Genomic DNA, 22,734 nt, shown 5'->3' with positions numbered 1-22,734 from the left:
ATAACGCAACTAAATCAATGAAATAACAGCTGAGGTATTTCTTCTGGTTCTTCTGGTTCCCAAAACGGCTATAGTGTGGCGGATCAGGCCACTCCTTGGGTCAGCCCCTACAATAGCTTATTTTAACCATGAAGATGACAGGAAGACATAATAACCAGCGTTGGTTCCAATTACTTAGAAAATGTTATAAAGAGAATTCATTATTTCTGCAATTAATACATTTTATGACTTGCAATTTTATATTAACTAAATTTTTTTTTCTTCTCAGAAATAATAGTGAATATTTGCCAAGCAATAACTTGATTAGGGAGTATGCACCATTTGAAAAGAATGAGGGATTTACCATCTTCTTACTGGCCACAATCTGACCAACTGCAAGCTTAAATTCTGCATGTATAAGCAGTAAGGACTCTTAACCCCAAACTAGCTTTACCCTTTAGTATGAAGATGGGAATCTAATTTTGACATCAGAAACCAACATAGAACATTAAACTGCAATTCTCTTGCAAAAAAAGGAGAAAATATTTTGAGAACTATACTAAAGACCAGAAAAGAGTCAAGACGGCAAAATTGGAAGGAGTACATCTCAGGTCGAAATGGATTGGATCCATACACACTAAAACAGGTAAGAATTAAATAGGAAGAATGTATATATTAAGAATTCAACAGAAAAGATGCACAACTAATGTCGTCCCTTGTTGAAAAGACACACAAATCCTGGTAACAGTCTTTGATGGTAGAATTACTTTTGCTTAAGAATTAACAGGAAACAAAAATAAGAGTAGTCAGCACTGATTTCAAAAGGCAAAGTCATGCTTTATTGGATTCTTTGAAGTAGTTGCACAAAGCTTTGTCAGGAAAATGAAATGGATGTAATTTACATAAGAAAATAAACTCCTCCCTGAAGTTAAGGCGTGTGCAGTCAGAATACAACAAACAGAATGGAGAGTAATCTAACTATTATAAAGTACTAGACAAAGTGGATCCGTTGGGCCCAAAGCTCTCCTGCATTGGTGCAGAACCCTGTTCTCCCCCCCCCCCCCTCCTCTCTCTCCTCAACCCCCCCCCCCTCTCCTCCCCCACTCCCCCCCTCCCCCTCCCTCCTTTTAAACTTTAAAATGTGAATAACTGAAAAAATATAACACCTATTTCAATAAAACTACTTGCATTATCACTGAAGTGACAATGGTGAGTAAGGTGGGCCTAAAATTGTTGTGCTACCGTTTAGGCTGAGGTTCAGTCACAAACAAGATAACAAACGAGAGTTTTAGTATATAGATAAAATAGGAGCTGAAAATAGTTACTCTAACTGGCAAGAAGGTGGGAACTTGTGTTCCTCAGGAATCAGTGCTGGGATCATGGTTATTCAATTCAAATAATTGAAATGGTGTTTGGAATCAGAAACAAAATTTGCAAATGACCAAATTAAGGGGTTCAGAAAGATTAATATTCAGAAAATAATATTTTAGATCTCCTCTTTATATCTTTGTGATTAAATTCATACTTTCATTCTTCCCCTGATCATGGGAAACCAACAATCTTACATTAATCCAACATTCCAAAATCTGAAACTTTGATCAAGTCAACACATAATCTTCGCCATTTTCCAGTGAAAGAGATGTTTTACTATCTTTCACTACTCTTGCTCTCTAAATATTCTACCTTGCACCTTGCTCATTGCTTTATTATCTTTCTCAGACAGTATAAAAAGCTATCTACACTACTCCAACTTAATTTAGGTTTTGTACTCATTCAATACCACTTCCTCCCTGTTGCATTCATTGTCTCTAATCGGAAATCTAGGATCTAATTCCCTTGTTTTTATTGTTTTATCCTTGCTGACACTTTTAATGATAATTGCACTGATATTCAGGTCGCTGGACATTTCTACGTTGAATAATCTAGATCGGTCATCTTAAAATAGAAACAGGAAATGCTAGAAATACTCAGCAGGTGAAGCCACATCCGTGGAAGAGAAACCAGAGTCAATGTTTCAGATTGAAGACCCTGTCAGAATTAGATCTTCATTTTTATCGTAGCTGTTATCTACATGATAATCCTGCAGATTTATCTGTCTTCAATTGTTTTTTTTGGTTTTTGATACAGCACAATTGTTATTTCCAAATTTCAATACTATTTCTGAAATTTCTAAATCAAAAATATTTCCTGAAAGCATCACATTTACTTACTACCCCACGATTATTGGCACATTTCCAAAGTCACACAAGAATGACTTACTGTAAACAGTTAGGATCTTTCCTGATTGAACTGCAATTTAAGCAAGGAAATCCAGAGGACACTACTAATCATTCCATGTTTATCAGCAGAACTATTTTATAGCCTTATTTCAATGTAATCAAAGAAAATCTGACACAAACGTATTTGTACGTTCTCCCCGTGACCTGCGTGGGTTTTCTCCGAGATCTTCGGTTTCCTCCCACACTCCAAAGACGTACAGGTATGTAGGTTAATTGGCTGGGTAAATGTAAAAATTGTCCCTAGTGGGTGTAGGATAGTGTTAATGTACGGGGATCACTGGGCGGCACGGACTTGGAGGGCCGAAAAGGCCTGTTTCCGGCTGTAGATATATGATATGATATGATATTTACAAACTTTTCTCAATGTAAAAAAAATTGAAAATGTATGCTTTGAAGAATTGAATTAGTATTTGATGCAACACTGAAGTATAATTACAATTTAATTGATTGATACTTTATTGTCACATGTACTTGATACAATGAAATTCTGTTTGGCATACAGTACACAAGTATGCAAAAGGTGCCGACAAAGTTATAAAAATATTCAAGATAGTCCCTTTTCCTTCACTCCCTCCCCCCAACACATCCCTCTTTGTTCTCAGCACCACCACCCCCCCCCCCTCCCCCACCACACTGGATCCCTCTTTGTTCTCTCGGCAGCCCCCCACTCCGGCTCCCTTTTTATTCTGCATGGAAACAGGCCCTTCAGCCCACCAAGTCAGCACCGACCAACGATCACCCATGCAATAATTCCGTCCTACACTTTAGGGACAATTTACAGAAGCCAATTAACCTACATACCTGCATGTCTTTGGAATTTGGGAGGAAACCAGAGCACCCGGAGAAAGCCCACACGCTCACAGGGAGAATACACAAACTCCGTACAGACAGCACCTGTAGTCAGGATCGAACCTAGGTTTCAGGCGCAGTCAGGCAGCAACTCTACTGCTGCACTACTGTGCCTCCTCTTCATACGTCTTGTTAAAGTTGAAGAGAGTATTCGCCGACTGTGTCCAGCTACACAGTCATGGGTTTAGAGTGAGTAGAACAGGGGGCAGACCACACAGCCTTGATGTGCCCATGTACTAATGGTTATCGAGGAGGAAGTGTTGTGGCCGATTTTTACTGATTATGTTCTGTTGATGAGGAAGTCAAGGATCCAGTTGCAAAATGATGCAGAGAGACGCAGGTTGGAGGGGATTATGGTTTTGAATGCCGTTGCAGCCTATGAACAACAGCCGCAACTCTTCAAATGTACCTCATATCTTCGTTCCTTCCTTCCTTATATTTGGCCTCTGTTCCAACCAGCTACCTATCAACCCACCCCCCTCACTTGCCTGTGTCGACCTATTACCCGCCGGACATGCAGGACTTTTCCAGCTTTCTTCTCCCCTCGCCCCTACAGTCTGAAGAAAGATCTCAACCTGAAACATCACCCATCCATGTTATCCAGGGATGCTGCCTGACATCAGCACTTTGTGTCCTTTTGCATAGTAACCAGCATCTGCAGTTCGTTTTTTCCATGCATTCACAATCCTGGGAGAAAACAGCTAGTTCCAAACTCCCGATAATTTTGCTGTGGTTAAGATGTACACCCATCCTTCTACCAAGTTACTCCAAAGAAACACTGATAAATGACAAATTACCCAGTGAGATTCAATTCAATTGAAAGCAAATCTAGTCTGACCAATTATTGCCTCAGCAGCTTCTTCTCAATATCGGCAAAGCAATCTAAGGAATAATCTGTAGGACTATCAAGTGACACCTACTCACCAATCACCTGCCCTTGCATTCGCAATTCCATCAAGACACAACAGCTGTATAACAGAAAGATCAATATAGCCTTACTTGACATCAAGACAGATTTGGAGTTAAAAAACAGAAAATAGCAAAATGAGTCAACAGGAATCATGGTGAAAATCTTCCAGTTACAAGGGACATGTTTGTAAATGTACTCGTGATCAATGAAAACACAATTATCTCTGCACCGTAACATCAGGATAGAAAAGCCTCAGGGTACTACTTTGGCACTGCTATCTGCAGTGGTGGATATTGTTATTTCTTCAGTTCCAACACATGTATTTTCTTCAAGGAGAATTAAAGACCACATCTTACTGCAGCACACTGAGAATTCGGAGCAGAACAGAAATCTGACGGCAAGTTGCAGAAACCTGGCAGCAAGTTGCCTTGGCCATTCATCTCATCCCTAAATCCTATTTAGGAAATGAGGAGCAATAAGCACATAAAGGAAAAATATTAAAATAATTCCTACAGTGTTGCTGATGGTGAAGACTTTCATGCATTAGCTCATTTTGATTTGAACGCCCTCTATGACCACATTAATCATTTCCCTTCCGTTAAGTATACACTGAAACATCAGCTAATTATATTTTCTGGTCTCAGAACTATACATTGATTTTTTTAATATATAGAGCAACCTATAAGTAGATATCAGGATTGTCCATTGATTTTAATCACTGTTTCCTTTATTGGAAACTTGTTTCATTTTAACACTTTACAATTTATTTCAATTCTTTCAATGACAGTTTGTTAAATATAATGAAATACAATTAAAGTTCAAAAGTAATTGTGAGGTTATGATGTCATTTGAATGATAATTGTTTGCCAAATCGTAAATTTACATTATTTAGGGGATGTTGCACTGCAAATATTGCCTGAATAAACTTGTTTTTTATGCAGTCGAAGGACTCATAACACTAAGAATCTATATTTTTTAACCACTTGATATTACTGAGATTTGTTCTTGGCTAGTACTATTTCTCAAACAAATTTGCAGTAAAAAAACACCCATTTGGCTTAAACCATTGGCCATTCTAGATATCGCAGAATCAATTTGTAGCATGTATTGAAATAGCATTTTAATCATAACTTATGCGTTGCTACTGTATCCAGCAGCAATGCCAAGGAAGTGAAAGAGAAAAAGCATTTCCAATTATCATCCATAAATCCAGATAAAGTAAGATCATACATGGGAAATAAAAAAAGAACACAGTTTCAGCATCTTTCACCACCTCAAGTGATCACAAAGTACTCTAGATCCAATGAAGTATTGTTGTCGTCACTGCTGTAAATTAGATTATCAAAGATAGACACAACGTCCTGGACTAACTCAGCAGGTCAAGCAGCATCTCTGGAGAAAATGGACAGGTGACACCTTGGGTCGAGATACTTCTTCAGACTAATCAGTAGGGAGAGTGGGGGTAAAAACTGAAAACAAAAAAACAGGACAAAGCAGGGCCATGAACAGGTGACTTCAGGCAAGGAGGTTCCCAGATAGGCCAATATTTGGCTAGAGACAGGTGATATTCAAGAGGATACATGGTTGTGAACTGGGTGAGGAGGGGGAGGTATGGGGGAGGGAGGCATTTGTAGAAGTTACCTAAAATTGAAAAATTTAATGTTCATAACTTTGGGTTGTGAGGTGCCCAAGTGAAATATGAAGTGCTGTTTCTGCAATTTGAGAATGGTTTTACTCTGGCAATCGATAGACAATAGACAATAGGTGCAGGAGGAGGCCATTCGGCCCTTCAAGCCAGCACCGCCATTCAATGTGATCATGGCTGATCATTCTCAATCAGTACCCCTTTCCTGCCTTCTCCCCATACCCCCTGACTCCGCTATCCTTAAGAGCTCTATCTAGCTCCATAATGGGAATCCGAGTGTTACTTGATCAATATGCAATCCGAGTGTTACTTGATCAAACCTCCAGGAATGTTTCGAACCATAGATGGTAACCAAACTTCTCTCAGTACCACATTGAAATGCCAGCATTATGTGTTTAAGTCTGGACATACTTTATTTAAGACTGAGAATGTTAAGCTGAAACAAACTTAACAATGAGCAAGAATTGGATTAAGTTTGCCAATTATACCTTGTACATAAATATCCTTCCAACATATGAAAAACTGCTCACTGATTAAGATTCAGAGACTACAGAAGGTTCTGCTGTAACACGTTTTAGTTTAGTTTAATTTAGTTTAGAGATACAGTATGGAAACTGGCCCTTCAGCCCATTGAGTCCATGCTGGCCATCGATCATACGTGCACTAGTTCTATGCTATTCCACTTTCATATCCTACACATTAGGGGCAATTTACAGAAGCCAATTAACCTACAAATGTGCACGTCTTTGGAATGTGGGAGGAAACCGGAACTCCAGGATAAATCTGCGCAGTCACAGGAGGGACGTACCAACTCCGCACAGACAGCACCCATAGTCAGGATTGAACACAGGTCTCTGGCGCTGTGTCACTGTGCTGTCCTAACACATATTGGATATAATGTGAATGATGTCTTAGGGAACATTATTTGCATTATGCGGACCAAATTGTGATAACTGGAATTTCAATAGGGAACTAGAGAATTACCTAAAGGTTACTTTGGAAATTGATAAGCAGAAAAACTGTCTTGGACCTAAACAGCATTGGTGACAAAAAATCTGTTTCCAGACAAGCTCCCTGCGGTAATCAATTATCATTGTCTCTCAAGAACACTGCTACTTTAACTGCGAGTGGCAATTGAAATTACAAGCAATCACTTCTATTGGCACTTGTGCACTGATACTCTATTAAACAAGACAATATACAGTCTTTCGTATTTTTAGTGTGGTAACAAAAATAGATTTATTGCTATTGAAAAGACCTTTATTTTTGAAGGTCCTACAGGGATAAAAACTTACTTATTGTGAGTCTGAAACTCTCTAGCCCCTAACCCCATTTCCCCATTGACACAATTGTCTTTATTTTCCATAATGAGGTTTCTTAGAAATACAATTATTGCATTAGAACAGAATTACCTGTAGAACCTTAGCTTGCAAAGGAAAAGACCTTTGATGGAGAAAGTGTTTCTAACAAATGGGTCTGTGCTCATCATTAAACGGTTAAAACTCATTCTCTAAGTATTTTGCGTAGTGGTCAAGAAATAGTTAGATTCCAATGATCAAATGGATAATCAACAGTGCTGTCAGGCAGCACTGCTTTTTAACGACCACCTCACAAACATTCAGTTTGGGTTCTGCGAAATTCACAGCTTCTGACATTACAACACTGGTCCAAACAAGGACAAAATAACTGAAATCCAGAGGTGAAGTGACAATAATTGCCCTTGACATCACGGCAGCATTAGATCAAGTATGGATCGAGGAGCCTTGACAAACTGGAATGAATGGGAATCAGTGGGAAAAACCTCCACCTCCTGACTCCCCAAAACCTGCCCACCATTTGCAAGGCTCAGGTCAGGAGTGTGATTGAATAATTTCCACTTGCCTAGATGGGTGCATTTTCTAAACACAATAAGCTCAGTAATGCACAGTAGCAGCAGTTTGTGCTGTCTACAGGCTGCACAGCAGCAACTTACCAAGTTTTCTTAGACAACACCTTTCAAATTCACAGTCTCACCCGGGTAGAAAGACATAGATAGCAAAAGCACGGGAACACACAACCGCCACCTGGAAGTCACCCTCCAAGCCGTACACAATACAATATACAATACAATATATCTTTATTGTCATTGTACAGGGGTACAACGAGATTGGGAATGCGACTTCCATTCGATGCAATAAATTAATTAGCTAATCAACAGAAATTTAGACAGCCCAGAGAAACAAAATTAGAAACAGTTAAAACAGTATAAAGTGCAAGTAGATCTGTGCCGGGTCGCTGTGCGACATGACCATCCGAAGGAGACAGTTCATGGAGGGGGCACTCAGCCGGACCGGTTCAGAGCAGCTATAGCTCTGGCGATGAAGCTGTTCCTAAGTGGAAGTGCGGGCGTAGAAGGCCTTGTAACGTCTTCTGGATGGTAGAAGTTCGAACAGACTATTGCAAGGGTGTGAGGAGTCTTTATGAATGCTGGTGGCTTTCCCGAGGCATTGTGTATTGTAGATGCCCTCCTAGGCTGGAAGCTGCGTCCCGATAATCTTCTGAGCTCTGTAGACTACCCGCTGAAGAGCTCTCCTCTCCGCCTCCGTGCAGCTGAGATACCACACAGAGATGCCATGCGTTAGGATGCTCTCTGTGGTGCAGCGGTAGAAGGTCGTCAGCAGCTGTTGGGGCAGACCAGTCTTTTTCAGTGTTCTCAGGTAGAACAGTCGTTGCTGTGCCTTCTTGACCAGCGCAGTGGTGTTAGTGGACCATGTGAGGTCCTCCAAAATGTGTGTGCTCAGGAACCTGAAGCTGGACACTCTCTTCACACTATCCCCGTTGATAAAGATCGGGGGGTATTCCCCATTATGTGACCTCCTGAAGTTGATGATCAGCTCCTTGGTCTTAGAGGTGTTTAGGGACAGGTTGTTATCTGAGCACTAGTCCGCTAGGTTTTGCACCTCCGCTCTGTAGTGTGTTTCATCACCGTTGTGATAGTGGAGGACGGTGCGGGCCCATTCTCACTGCCTGTGGTCGCTCCGTCAGGAAATTCAGGATCCAGTCGCATAACGACGAGCTGAGGTCTAGCTGGTGGAGTTTGGTGTTGAGCTTTTTTTTTTTTTTTTTTTTTTTTTTAATCAAAAATATTTATTCAAATATTAAAATAATATATACAATGCAATAAAACCAAAACAGAACCCACCACCAGAATATTATACAAACAAATATACCTATTAAAACTATCATACAATTATACTACAATCCCCATCCAGGATACATCCAATCCCCCGCGGTGCCCAGCGGTCCCGGAATTCCTCCAGGGTGCCCGTGGACAGCGCGTAGTCCCTCTCCAACAACACCCGGGCACGGACGTAACCCCGGAAAAGGGGCAGGCAGCTGGCTCGGGCAGAGCCCTCTTCCGCCTGGCGCCGTGAGTCTCGGATGGCCAGCTTGGCCTGGCCCAGGAGCAACCCAACAAGGACATCTTCGGCCCTACCCTCTCCCCTACGCACAGGGTGTCCAAAGATGAGGATGGTGGGTGAAAAATGCAGCCAAAAAGCAAGGAGCAGCCCCTTTAGATATTGGAACAGGGGCTGCAACCTCACACACTGCATGTACACGTGGTACACAGACTCTTCCAACCCGCAAAAGTGGCAGGCGGCTGGCGAGTCTGTGAACCGCGCGAGGAACAGGTTGCAGGGGACTCCTCGGTGCAATATCTTCCACCCCAGGTCCCCGATGGAGAGGGGCAGAATTCCTGCGTAGAGGGACCCCCACCGCGGGGTCACCTCGCGACCGGAAGGCAACACTGACCGCCACTTAGTGTCCGGACGGTGGACCAGGGCGAGGAAGTGCAGGGTGTGGAGGAGGAGCCCGTACAGGACACGCCTCCCTGCGTCTCGGAGGGAGATGAAGGGTGTCGAGGAAATGCGACTCATGTTGTGTGGGACCGGCTCCCGGGAAGGATTACGGCGCCTCGGTCCGACGAGTACTTCCGGCTGAGCGGGGGTTTGCTCAGCCGCAGGTGCTCCACACATTTGAGCCTCTCCGACACCCAGCGGGGCGGGACAAGGGCCGGCTGCTCTCACGCCTGGGCCGCCGCCCTCCGTCAGCGGAGGGGGGGCCCGGTCGACAGCAACCAGGTTCCAGACTCTCAGCAAGTCCCGGTAGAAGCCGGGCATTCCCAGCAGGATAGCACGGCTGACGCCCACCATCGGGATCCGCGTACCTGCTTGAAGGCAGCGGCCCCGTTGGAAAAAGTGTGTCGCCAGCACGTGCCACCTGGGAGGACGCTCCGAGTACAGGTATCTCTGCAGAGTCCTGAGGCGGAGAGCCGCCAACTGGGTGCGGATGCACACCAGCGACTGCCCGCCCTCCTCAATCGGGAGACTCAGGACCGCTGCAGAGACCCAGTGCTTTCCGTTGCCCCAGAAGAAGTCCACCAACTTCTTCTGGATGATCCCAGCAAAAGTGGCTGATGGGACCAATGTGGTCAATCTGTACCAGAGCAGGGAAGCCACGAGTTGGTTAATGACCAACACCCTGCCCCGGTAGGAAAGCACCCTGAGGAGACCTGACCAGCGCCCCAGCCGGGCGACGACTTTCAACTCCAGCTCCTGCCAGTTCGCCAGCCAGGTCTCCGCGACGGGACTCAGGTAGACTCCCAAGTAAAGGAGGCGCGTGGTGCTCCACGTGAAAAACCGCATCTCCTCAGGGAGGGAGTCCACCTGCCATGGACCCACCAAGAGTCCAGAACATTTCCCCCAATTGATCCTTGCAGAGGAGGCGGCCGAGAAGACTCGTTGGCACTCGCGCATCCTCTGCAGATCAGCGGGGTCAGTGACCATGAGGAGCACGTCATCGGCATAGACCGAGAGGACCACCTCCATATCTGGCTCGCGTAGAACCATGCCCGTCAACCTCCTCCGAAGCAGACTAAGGAATGGCTCCACGCAGATGGCGTACAGTTGGCCTGACATGGGGCAGCCCTGACGTACTCCTCTGCGGAAGGGAATGGGAGCCGTCAAGGATCCGTTGACCTTGATGAGGCACTCCGCAGTGGTGTATAGAAGTCGGATCCGGGCCACAAAGTGCGGTCCGAACCCAAACGCCCGCAGAGTCCTCACCAGATACTCGTGATCCACCCTGTCGAAAGCCTTCTCCTGGTCAAGGGAGAGAAAGGCAGTGGGTACACCGGTCTCCTGAGCCAGGTAGACCAGGTCCCGGACCAGATGGATATTGTCCTGGATGGACCGGCCCGGGACCGTGTAAGACTGGTCAGGGTGGATCACTTGGGCCAGCACTGGGCCCAGACGGTTGGCCATTGCCTTAGCAAAGACCTTGTAATCGGTACAGAGGAGGGAGACCGGGCGCCAGTTCTTTAGTAGGCGGAGATCACCCTTCTTGGGCAGAAGGACCACTACAGCCCTCCGCCAAGACAGGGGCATCTCCCCGGTCGCCAGGCTCTCCCTCAGGACCATGGTGTAGTCCTCCCCCAAGGTCCCCCAGAAAGTGCGGAGGAACTCTGCTGTCAGTCCGTCCAGGCCAGGGGATTTGCCCCTTTGAATCTGATGGAGGGCCGCAGTCAGTTCGTCTAGTGTCAGGGGGGCGTCCAGACGCTCGGCACCCTCCGGGCCGACCGTGGTTAGACCTTCCCACAGATCACTGCACTCGTCCACGCCGGAGCTATCCGGTGAAAACAAGGTCCCATAAAAGGAACGAACCGCCGCGTTGATGTCTTCTGGTTCGGTGACGGGGGAGTCATCGTCAGCGAGCAGCTCCACTAACTGCTGACGGACTCCCCGCCATTTCTCCAGCGAGTAGAAGAAGGGTGAACCGCGGTCCAAATCGTGGAGCATTTGGATCCGCGACCTCACATACGCGCCTCGGGATTGCTGTAACTGCAGCTCCTTCAGCGCGTCCTTCTTCTCCTGGTATTCCCTCCAGAGGGTCGGGTCCCCACCGGTCTGACTTAGACGCGAATCCAAATCGAGCAGCTCACTCCCGAGCTGTCGGACCTTGGAATCGCGTCTCTTGGTAGACCCCCTAGTGTACTCCTGACAGAAACGCCGGATGTGGGCCTTGCCCACGTCCCACCATAGCCGCAGGGAGTGAAATCCTCCCCTCTTCCCCTTCCAAGTGGTCCAGAACCTCACAAACGAGTCCCGGAAGCGGCGATCCTCCAGCAGCCGGTTGTTAAAGTGCCAGTACGCGGACCCTCCCCTCGTGCGCAGCAGGGTAAACTCTGCCCACACCAGGTGGTGGTCCGAGCAAGGCATCGGCCGCATGGAGGCCGCCGAGACCCGGGAGACGTACGCCCGAGAAATGTACAGGCGGTCAATGCGAGAGCCACCCCCCTCTGACCTCCTGGAGAAGGCACTGGAGTCGGGGTGGAGGTTCCTCCAGGTGTCTACCAAGTCAAAGGAGCCCACGAGCTCCTTCAACTTCTTCACCGACTCCTGGCCGCGCTGGATACCTGAACGGTCTCCTTCCTCGAGGGTACAGTTGAAATCTCCCCCAAAGATCACGCAGTCGCCAGGGTCGATGGAGCTCAAAAGGGTAGACACCTCCCGGAACAGGCACGTCTGCAACACGGCGGGCTTGGGGGCGTACACGTTGACAAAATGCAACGGCACGCCATCCAGGCGCACGGCCAGGTGAAGCAAGCGGCCTGGCACCAATTCCTGGACCTTTAGGATTTCTGGCCGGAAATTCGGGGCCAGCAAAATGGCCACCCCACTGGAAATGGAGCTGAGGTGGCTCATGAAGACCTCACCACTCCACTCCAGGAGCCAGGTGGACTCGTCTCCTGGGATGGTGTGGGTTTCCTGCAGGAAGCTCACCGCATATTTCCCATCCCTCAGGGTTGAGAGATGGTTAAACCTGCGGAGAGGCCCCCTGCTGCCATTGATGTTATAACTGGCTATGGTGATCGCCATGTCAGAAGTACACTAGATCCCCTCACCAGTCCCCTGGTCACTGACAGCAGAGTCGCCTTTGCCGCTACGGACCCTAGATGGATTGGCAGTGCGTTTCACCTTCCGGATCTTGGCAACAAGGGACGCTCTACTGGTCCCTCTACCCTCAGCAGGAACGACGCTGCTCTGGGCCTCGGCGTCCTTTTCCAGGTCGTCCAAGAAAGACCTGAGCTGACGCCGGTCGTTCCCCTTCACCCCCATCCCTCCCTTCACCCCCGTCCCTCCCTTCACCCCCGTCCCTCCCTTCACCCCCGTCCCTCCCTTTCCCCTCCCCTTCCTTTTGAGGATGAGGTTCAGGGAGCTGGTGACCCCTTGTAAGTTCGGCCACCGGAGGGAGGCCAGTTTGGGCCGATGTTGGGCTCCTTCGGTGGCCGCGATGAACTCGCGGATCTCCTCCACTGGAATGAGAGGAGTGGCGTCGGGGGCAGCGAGAACATCCATTGACTCATTGCCCGAGGAGTCCTCTTCCACCCCCCCACTGCAGATGGAGTCACCGTTCCCATCCTTGGACACACCTTCTGTGCTTGAGACTCCCGCCCCACCCTGTGCAGCGGTTGCCTCTTCCCCACCCTCTGGTCTCACCTCCACCTCAGTCCCCACCGTGGGGCCAGTGGCAGAGGGGCCTTCCTCGGGTGTACCTGGGCAGTCAAGACCATTGACAGTGGGGTCTATCCCTCCACCAGTTGGGCCCAGAGTGGACTCTGGTGCCCCAGACTCAGGGAGTCCCTCTGGAGCCAGGTCCTGCGGGAGAGAAGGGCTGGTTTCCCCTTCCCCCTCCCCCCCTACTATCCCTAACTCCACAGGCGTGTTCTGCACCTCGTCCTGGGTGGGTTGCTCCTGGGCTTCCTCGGGTGCATGGATTGGGATTCCCTCCCCAACAGGAATCTCTCCCTGCTCCATTACACCCGAGTGGTCCCCATCACCACCCTCCCCAGAAACCCCTTCAGAGCATGGAACCGGGGCCTGAACCAGAGGGCAGGAGTCATCCTCCACCACAGCACTCCCCGCCCCACTGGAAGATTCCCCTATGTCCCCCTTCTGCTCCTCCCTGGAGAGATTCCTCCTTCTTTTTTTCGAAGGGGAGGAGCTCACAGACTCTGGGGTCACCTGAGCAACCCTAGTCTGCGGCTCCCCCTCCTCCCGCCCAATCCCCTCTGCCCCTGGCTGGATTATGGGGCTTGCGGACTCCCTAACGGGAGGTGACGGGATGGGTGGCAAAGTCTTATCCCCGGGGGGTTTGTTCCCCAGGTGCCTTATCTTCTTCGTCACCTTGCTCCCCTTCTTTTGACCCTCCCCATCCCCAGGGTTCCCTGGCTCAACTACAGGGGGAGTGGGAGTGGGGGGGGGAGGGGGGTTAGTGGCACCGGAGGCGGAGGCCTCCGCCCGGGATTTGGGGCAATTCCTCCGAATATGCCCCACTTCCTTGCAGGCGTGGCACCTCGGGCGGTCCGATGTCCAGAAGATGGTGAAGTCTCGCCCATCCTGCTGGACACAGAAGCGCCCGTCGACCACCTCCTCCCGGTCCAGCAACATTGTCAACTGGCGCCGGAGGGAGAGAACGTGCTGCAAGTCCTTCCTGCGGAACCCCATGGGTATTGGGGTGATGTCGGTGAGGATCTTCCCCAGGGTATGAAGGTGGGGAAGGAGGGCCTCGTTCTTGATGCAAGGCGGGACGTTGGATAGGACCACCCGCTGCGCGGTGGACCCCAGGGGCTCGACCTGTAGGAAAAGTCCACCCACTGTGACCCCTTTACATACAGTCGCGTTCACCCCCTCAACAGACTCCAGAAAGAACACGCCCTTCCCAAACATTTTTCCCACATACACAATGCCTACAGGCTTGGCTGCCGCTGCCACAGCAGCCGCGCAGTCCTCCAGGTTCATTTGGGGGGGCAAGTAGCACCTGACCCCATGTTCAAAGGGTAGGTTCCTCATGGGGAACCGGGCCCCCAGAGGAGCAGCCGAAGCAGCTGAAGCAGCCGCCTTAGCATAACTCCCCGAAGGCCCCGATCCCCCAGAACGCTGACCCTGCATGGTTTCAGGCACTACAGTGAAACAAAAACACTGATAGACAAAGACAATCCAAAAGGCACGGGGCCAAGTCCAAAACACACAAACAAGTGTAGAACAGTTCAAGGGAGGGAGGCGAGTGGTGTTGCCTCGAACGTCAATAATGGCGGCTCCCACTAGAAACTGCTGCGTCACAGCCTCTTGGCCTGGGTATCTCGGCTCTCCTGCGTTCCCTGGTGAGCTGCAGACTTTCTCAAGCAATCCCCGCTGGTCTTCGCTGCTCCTGCAGCAACGATAAGGGATTCACCTGCAGTCTGTTATTGTTGGAAGCCTATCTCTGATAGAGAGGAGGCTCCTTCAGCTCCAGGTCTCAAGGCCACAGAAGAAGGTCGAGGGTGTAGAAAAACTCCCACACCGCACGAAAACCAGACCCGTCCGGTCAGTAGCGACGAGGCAGTGTGGGGGGGGGGGTTGTTCTGGACGCAGGTGTATCAGTCCAGACAGGTTTTTCTCCCCCTTTTTGTGCGCCACAGTTTCCTGGCAGGTTGCCAGCCTCAGTAGTGGGAGCTGAGCAGTCAATTGATAACACCGCTCGCAGCCCCAAAACACACAGAAACCTTTTTAAAAAATTTCTGTAGCGTCACAGCGATACCCAAAGATGTTTAGAGTACCGCTGTACCTCCTCCGAATTCCAAAAGATGTTTAGAGCTCACTCGTTCGAGTGATTGAAACAGAGCTCCGTAGCACCACACCTGAGCTTGATGGGGAAGACCGTGTTGAGGGCAGAGTTATAGTCTATGAATAGCATCCTCACGTACGTGCCCTGTCTGTCCAGGTGAGTCAGGACAGTGTGAAGAGCCAGAGAGATGGCATCCTCTGTGGATCTGTTTGCCCTGTATGCAAATTGATGCGAGTCCAGTGAGGCAGGGATGCTGGATTTGATGTGTGAGAGGACCAGCCTTTCAAAGCACTTCATGACTATAGGAGTTAGGGCAACCGGACGGTAGTCGTTCAGGTTGGTGATTTTTGCTTTTTTCTGCACCGGCACTATGGTAGCCGACTTCAGGCACTTGGGGACCGTAGCCAGAGATAACGGCAGGTTAAAGATCCTGGTGAATACCTCAGCCAGCTGTTCAGCACAGTCCCTAAGTACCCTTCCTTGAACTCCATCCGGGCCTGCAGCCTTGCATGGGTTAACCTTTCGCAGAGCGCGTTGTACATCCTGCGTGCTCAATGTTAAGACCTGTCCCTCCGCCATGGCCGGGGTTATTCCACTCATGGTGGTGTTGCCAGTTTCGAAGCGGGCAAAGACGGTGTTAAGTTCGTTGGCCAGTGTGACATCACCGTGTGGGCAGGCAGGGCTGCTCTTGTAGCCAGTGATGTCCCTGACACCCTGCCACATGCTTCTGGTGTCCGTGGTATTGAAGTGGTCTTCCATCCGTTGCCTGTGGGTGTCTTTGGCCCTTTTTATACCTTTGTTCAGGTTTGACCTGGCAACACTGTATGCTGAAGCGTCACCAGATTTAAAGGCATTGTTGCATGCCCTCAACAGATTCTGTACTCTTATTCATCCACGGTTTCCGGTTTGGGAACATCTTTATTTCCTTTTCCACTGTGGCATTCTCCACACAGCAGTTGATGTAGGAGAGCACAGTGGATGTGTACTCCTCCAAGTCTACCTCTGAACCAGAGGTCGCCTGTTGTGCAAACAGGTCCCAGTTGGTGCGATCAAAGCAGTCCTGGAGTTGTAGGGTGGCGTCCTCGGGCCATATTTTGACCGTCTTTATTGCAGGTTTGGTCTTGCGGATGAGGGGCTTGTATGCGGGCAGTAGAAACAGTGAGATTGTCCCAGGGGTGGGCAGGGGAGAGCTCTGTAGGCGTCCTTTACGTTGGTGTACACTTTATCCAGTGTGTTTGAGCCCCTGGTAGGGCACTGCACATGCTGGTGGAATTTGCGGAGCGCAGCTCGTAGGTCGACCTGATTAAAGTCCCCGGCAACAATGAAGGCACCGTCGGGGTGGGCATCCTGCTGCTTACTGATGGCCGAGTGCAGCTGTGCTAGCGCTAGGTTAACATTAGCCTGTGGGGGAATGTATGCGGCCATGATGATAACCACAGTAAACTCCCGAGGTAGATAAAACGGCCTACATTTAAGCAGTAGGTACTCCAGATCTGGGGAACAGTAGCTCTCTATTGCGGAGTGGTTGGTGCACCAGTCATTGTTGATGTAGATACAGAGCCCAACGCCCTTGCTCTTACCAGAGTCCTCTGTTCTATCAGCACGATGTAATGACCGGTTCGTTAGCTCCACAGCTCCGTTGTGAACCAGCGCGTTGAGCCACGTCTCCGTGAAGATCAGCGCACAGCAGTCTTTCAGGGATCGCTCGCTAGATGTTGATCCATAGCCTTACCTCATCCAGCTTGTTGGTCAGTGACCGGACATTTGCGAGAAAGACGCTTGGTAAGGATGGTCTTTGTGGGGCCCTCCGTAGTCTGGCCTGCACCCCCGTTCACCGTCCACGTTTTTGCTTTCTCTCCCTGCGCTGACTCCGTCTCCTTTCCTCCGGTGTACTGATCCTAGCTCCGTCGGGATTTTGATGAGGGTTCTGTCGTACTCATAAGCCAGTCTCTCGCAGCCATGTCCGATGTTGAGCAGTTCCGTGCGGCTCCATGTGCGATCCGCCTTACGAGAGCTGCAGTGCCTTGTGCTGCCGCTGGGTCCGGACTCGCCGTATCGAGCTTCGTCGGGATTTCAGTGGAGGTAAGTGTAGTGGATATTAAATGAAAATTTAATGACCTGGTTTTCTCGCCGCGTTCGATGTTGGGCTGCTCCTTGCGGCTCCGTAAGCGATCCGCCTTGCGTGGTCTGTGGCGCTTTGGAGAGCGAGATGCCGCTGTGTCCGGACGTGCCGCCGCTAGCACCGTCGGGATTCAAGAGAGAGCTGGATAGAGCTCTTAAGGATAGAGGAGTCAGGGGATATGGGGAGAAGGCAGGAATGGGGTGCTGATTGAGAATGATCAGCCATGATCACATTGAATGGTGGTGCTGGCTCGAAGGGCCGAATGGCCTCCTCCTGCACCTAATGTCTATTGTCTATTGGGATTTCGGTGCCGGTGCTGGATTTTCCCGTACTGGTGGTGAGTATTGGATGTTCTTTTCCGTGTTTTTTAGGTACCTGGTTTTCGCAGCCGCGTTCGCTGCTGGGCTGCTCCGAGTTGCATCGGTCTGGAGAGTGTAAAGCCGCTGTGTCTGGACGTGCCGCCATTTTACTCTTACATTTTACCAATTACACCAATGTAATTTGGAAATATATCACCATTCCTTCCCCGTCACTGGGTCAAAATCCTAGATCTTGCTCCCTGACAGCATTGCGGATGTACCCACACGTCACGGACTGCAGTAATCCAAGAAGGCAGTTTGCCATCAACTTCTCAAGGGTAATGTGTTAGTCACTATTGTTTACCTAGATTTTCAGAAAGCCTTTGATAAGATGCCAGTGGATATATTTTAGGGCAGAGATAGATAGATTCTTGATTAGTACGGGTGTCCGAGGTTATGGGGAGAAGGCAGGAGAATGGGGTTAGGAGGGAGAGATAGAGCAGCCATGATTGAATGGTGGAGTAGACGATGGGCCGAATGGCCTAATTCTGCTCCTATCACTTATGAATGACGGATGGGTAATTAAATGCTGGCTCATCTTTCAAAGCCCACATTCCATACTAAATGGAAATACTAAAAATGTTTGTATTTGATGGTGATCTCAATGATACATTCATTGCAGTACAACATCCTAAGCACTTAAAGTGGTGCATATTTGTTTCAGGTTTCCTTGTACATTGCAATCAATGTGTCTTCATTAAAGCTGTATGTTTTCATTTTTTTTTAAACTATGGAATTATCACAACACAATAAGTTATGCAGTTAATATAATTGATGCCAGTTCTTGATGTTTATTTAATCAATTCCAGTCTTTTGCTTGTTCTCCAGAATATTATAATCTTCTTATAATCTTCAAATCTAACAAATTCACTTTTGAAAGCCACAAAATGAATCTACACCCAGCACACAATATATTTATTCTGGCTTCTCTAAACACATTGCCAATCGTAACTATTCAATGAGCAAGAAATAAATTCCACACACTTTCCTTTCCCTTTTGATCACATTACATCTCTACCCATTGTAATTTATTTCCTCAATTAACAGAACATTTTTTCTATTAATTTAATTCTGTGAGGATTTTGTGCATCTTTATCAAATCTCTTTGCTCCACGGAGAATTACCAAGCTGCTCCAGTCTAATCTTCAAAATTCCTCATCTTTGGAACCATTCTAATATATATTTTTTCTGCACATTCTCTAAAGCCTTCACATCATTCTTGAAGTGCAATAACCAGAATGATTTTACGCAGGTTCAAGGCAACCTCCCTGATTTTTTTACTCCTTTTTGTAAAACTTTGACTTTTGACTCCTTTTATGAAGCCCAGGATCCCAAATGATTTATTAACTGTTTTTGCGTTCCTCTCCAAATTTATCCCCTTGTCAAAAAATCTTAGAGGTTCAAGAAAAGGGAGAAGGAACGTTAAACAAAAGCTATTTACCTTTAACATTTATGAATTCTGAATTGTCCATGTGGCTACTAATTTTTACCTTGATTATTTTTTCAATCATGCCCACCCTTGAAGTTAATTGGATTGGCATAGAGTTGTCAGGTTTGTCCTTGCATTCCTTTCTGAACAGGAATGTAGCACTTACCGTGTGTAAATCCTCTGACAAAACTCCTATTCCTCGGGTGAGTGGATGAGTAGGACTGTTCCTTCTTTAACTTCCATCCACACATTCCTTCATCCCAGAGTTCGTCATTTATCCAATGCTATTATAACCAAATTTTCCAGTACTCCACCTATTCAATTTTCACCTCATCCATTATTGCTTCTTCCTACCTTCTTCTTCGGTTTACCAAGAAAATAGATGCTGCCTAAGTACTCATTAGGTACACATGAAGCTTGACATCTACCACCACAAACAGATTACCTTTTTAATCCCCCGATTGGTTTGATTTCTTTTCCTCTCCATTTACTATTTATTTGCCCATAGAAACCTGAAACAAATATGCACCACATAGAATTCCCCTTATATATTTGCTACCAGTATATTTCCCATTCTCTCTTTGGTCATATTTCCTCTTTCTCTAACCCTCTGGCATTTCCACATTTAGCCTGTTTCACACATATCGGCCTGAAGGGTCTCATCTTGAACGTCACCCATTCCTTTTCTCCAGAGATGATGCCTGTCCCGCTGAGTTACTCCAGCATTTTGTGTCTATCATCCGCCCAACATGTGTTATATGCACATGTTTCTATTTCAGTGTTTTCTCCTTCTCCCTTTTATCATCTAGATAACGTTGGCTCCAATTACCTACTTTTCCCTAGCCAGATGGAAGTTTATCTGGTCTGTATCCAAACAACATCCTCTTTAAAGGTCACTTATTATGTGCCAGATTCCTTTTCACTCTACGGAAACCAGTATTTCTACTCTATATTGGTCCTTCTGATTATCCTTCCAAACATCATGAAACTAAGATCAATGTCTTTCATATGTTCCCCTCCCAAATGAAATTAGTTATCTTAGCCCACCTTATACTAACTCGGTCGGCATTGTCAAGGCTGGCTGAAGGGCCTGTTTCTGTGCTGTATAGCTATGACTATTATTTTTTCTGGATCTGAGTATTGCTGACCAAGCCATCATGTATTGTCCTTCTCTAATTGCCCTTTGGAAGCTCATGGTCAGTTACTTTCTTGAATTGTAGTGATCCATTTGTTGAGCAGGGTGTGCCAATGATACCAGGAATGCTGATATACAAGTCAAAATGGTACGAGTCTTGGAGGAGAATTTGTCAATAATGTCATTTTCGTATGCCTTTTTGGTGGTAGAGATGGAAGGTTTAGGAGGTGCGTTTAGAATAACCCAGCAAATAACAGTATTGTTTTTTGTAGAATGCACACGTTAAAGTATTGGAGTGGAGTGAATAAATATTTAATGTAGTGAATAAGGTGCCAAGAAAGTGGGCTTTATCCTGAATGGCATCAAACTTCTTCAGTATTATTGGAGCTGACTTATTCAGAAAGGTAGAGATTATTCCAATAAGATCCTGACATGGTTTAAGGCTTTGAAAGAGAACTGGAAGAGAGGTGCAGGACAAAGCCTGGTGAGTGATAGATGGTAGTTGATAAGCAGATGCTTGGATCAAGGGCAGAGATGAAAAGGCAAAAGGTGTGAGATAAGGATAAAAGAGTGGCAAAATGCAAAGTCAGAGGTAAGGTGGTAAAATTCATAAAATCAATAAGTTCTGCACGGACACAGAAAGCAGCCCCAATGCAGTCGTCAATGTAGTGGAGAAAGAGATGGGGATGGTGTCTTTTGGAACAAGGACTTTTTGATGTAACCAACAAAAACAGGCAAGCATAATTGGCGCATGCGAGTGCCCATGGCACCACCTTTGACTTAAAGAAAGTGACAGCAGTCAAAAGGGAAGTTGTTGAGGGTGAGGACAAGTTATGCCAGGCTGAGGAGAGCGTTAATAGAGGGAAACCGATTGGGTCTGTTCAAGGAAGAACTGGAAGGCCTTGACACATTCCTGTGGGGAATGGTGTAAGGGGACTGGACGTTATGGTAAAGATGGGCCTAGAAATTGAAAGCTATTGAAGAGTTGAAGGGTGTCTGTGGCGTCTCAGATTTACCCCCCACCCCTTTTCACTGTGCCCCGCCTAGACATACCCATTCCCTCCTCCTTTCCCTCCACCTACATTCCTCCTTCTGGCTTCACAATTCACAACTCTTCTACCCTTAAGTCTTTTCATGTCTGTTCTTTGTCCAACCATCTGCCTATCAAACATCCTCCTCACTGTGTCCACCAACCACTTGCCAGGCTTTGTCCTGCCCCACACCTCTCTTCCAGCTTTCTTCCCCCACTCCACCACAATTAGTCCGAAGGGTCCTGTCCCAAAATGTCACCTATCCTTGTTCCCCAGAGATGCTGCCTGAACTGTTGAGTTACTCCAGCACTTTGTGACTTGTTTTGTAAACCAGCAACTGCAGTTCCTTGTTTCTATATTTGCTAAAAGAGTTTTGAATCGACTTGAACATTGTGCAATTGGCACTGAATATCCACACTTCCAACCTTTTACTCATTGATGATAAGGCTGAAGATATTTTGGGGCCCCTGAACAATTTCTGAGGGACGCCTGCAGTGATGTACTGGGGCTAGGATGATTGACCACCAATCAGTCATAGCATCATCTTTTGTACAAGATATGACTCCTGCCTTTGGAAGGTTTCGCTCTTAAGACTCACAAACTTGTCTTACCAAGGCTTTTTAATGCTACATCCAAATGCTGTAAAATGTCATGGGTAATCACTGTCATCTCAACTCTTGAATTCCTCTCTTCGATTCATTTATTTGAACCATGGCTGGGATGAGGCTTAAAATTGTTTGGTCCAGGCCAAATTAAACCAGGCAACAGCATGTAGGCTATTGATGAGCAAGTGCCACTTGATTGAATTTTTCACTTTACCTTCCATCACTTTGTTGATGATTGAGTGCAAACGTTGCAATGTTTAGACAGGTATATGCATTGGAACAGTTTAGAGGGATATGGGCCAAATGTAAGTAAATGGGACTGGCTCAGTTATAAAACCTGCTTGGCATATATGAGTTGGGCCGAAGGACAAGTTTCTGTGTTGTATAACTATATATGACTACTGCACTGGAGTGTTAGTCTGCAATTCAAGTGACAGTAACATGTCTCTAATATTGTGAGCGACGTGAAGGTGTGAGAAAGGGTGTAGAAAAGTTTCACTAGAATGGTTCCAGGGATGAGGGATGATGTTCTTCAGTTGTAAGGACAGAATAGAAAACTTGTAGTTGATCTCTTCCAGGCAAAAAGTTTAGAAGATTTGATAATAGTCTACCTTGGATATGATGGGAAATTTATCCAATTTTCAGATATTTAAATCTATCCCATAGTCATTGAAAAGTCCACCTAAAAAATACAACATGGTTACCGAGATTTTTTTTTAATGTCCAACATACATAGTTGTGATCTG

The 22,734-nt window shown here is 47.2% G+C and overlaps 1 protein-coding gene across 7 annotated transcripts in view; it reads right to left on the bottom strand.

Annotated features, from left to right (window-relative positions):
- Nucleotides 1-22,734, bottom strand: part of msraa (methionine sulfoxide reductase Aa) — a 269,008-nt gene that overhangs the window by 139,434 nt on the left and 106,840 nt on the right. The gene's annotated exons all lie outside the window — the stretch shown is intronic.

The sequence above is a fragment of the Rhinoraja longicauda genome, chromosome 5, assembly GCF_053455715.1.
Source record: "Rhinoraja longicauda isolate Sanriku21f chromosome 5, sRhiLon1.1, whole genome shotgun sequence".
In the NCBI taxonomy this organism is placed as follows: Eukaryota; Metazoa; Chordata; class Chondrichthyes; order Rajiformes; family Arhynchobatidae; genus Rhinoraja; species Rhinoraja longicauda.
Note: the sequence above shows the minus strand (reverse complement) of the source record. Positions and strands in the feature narration are given on the sequence as shown.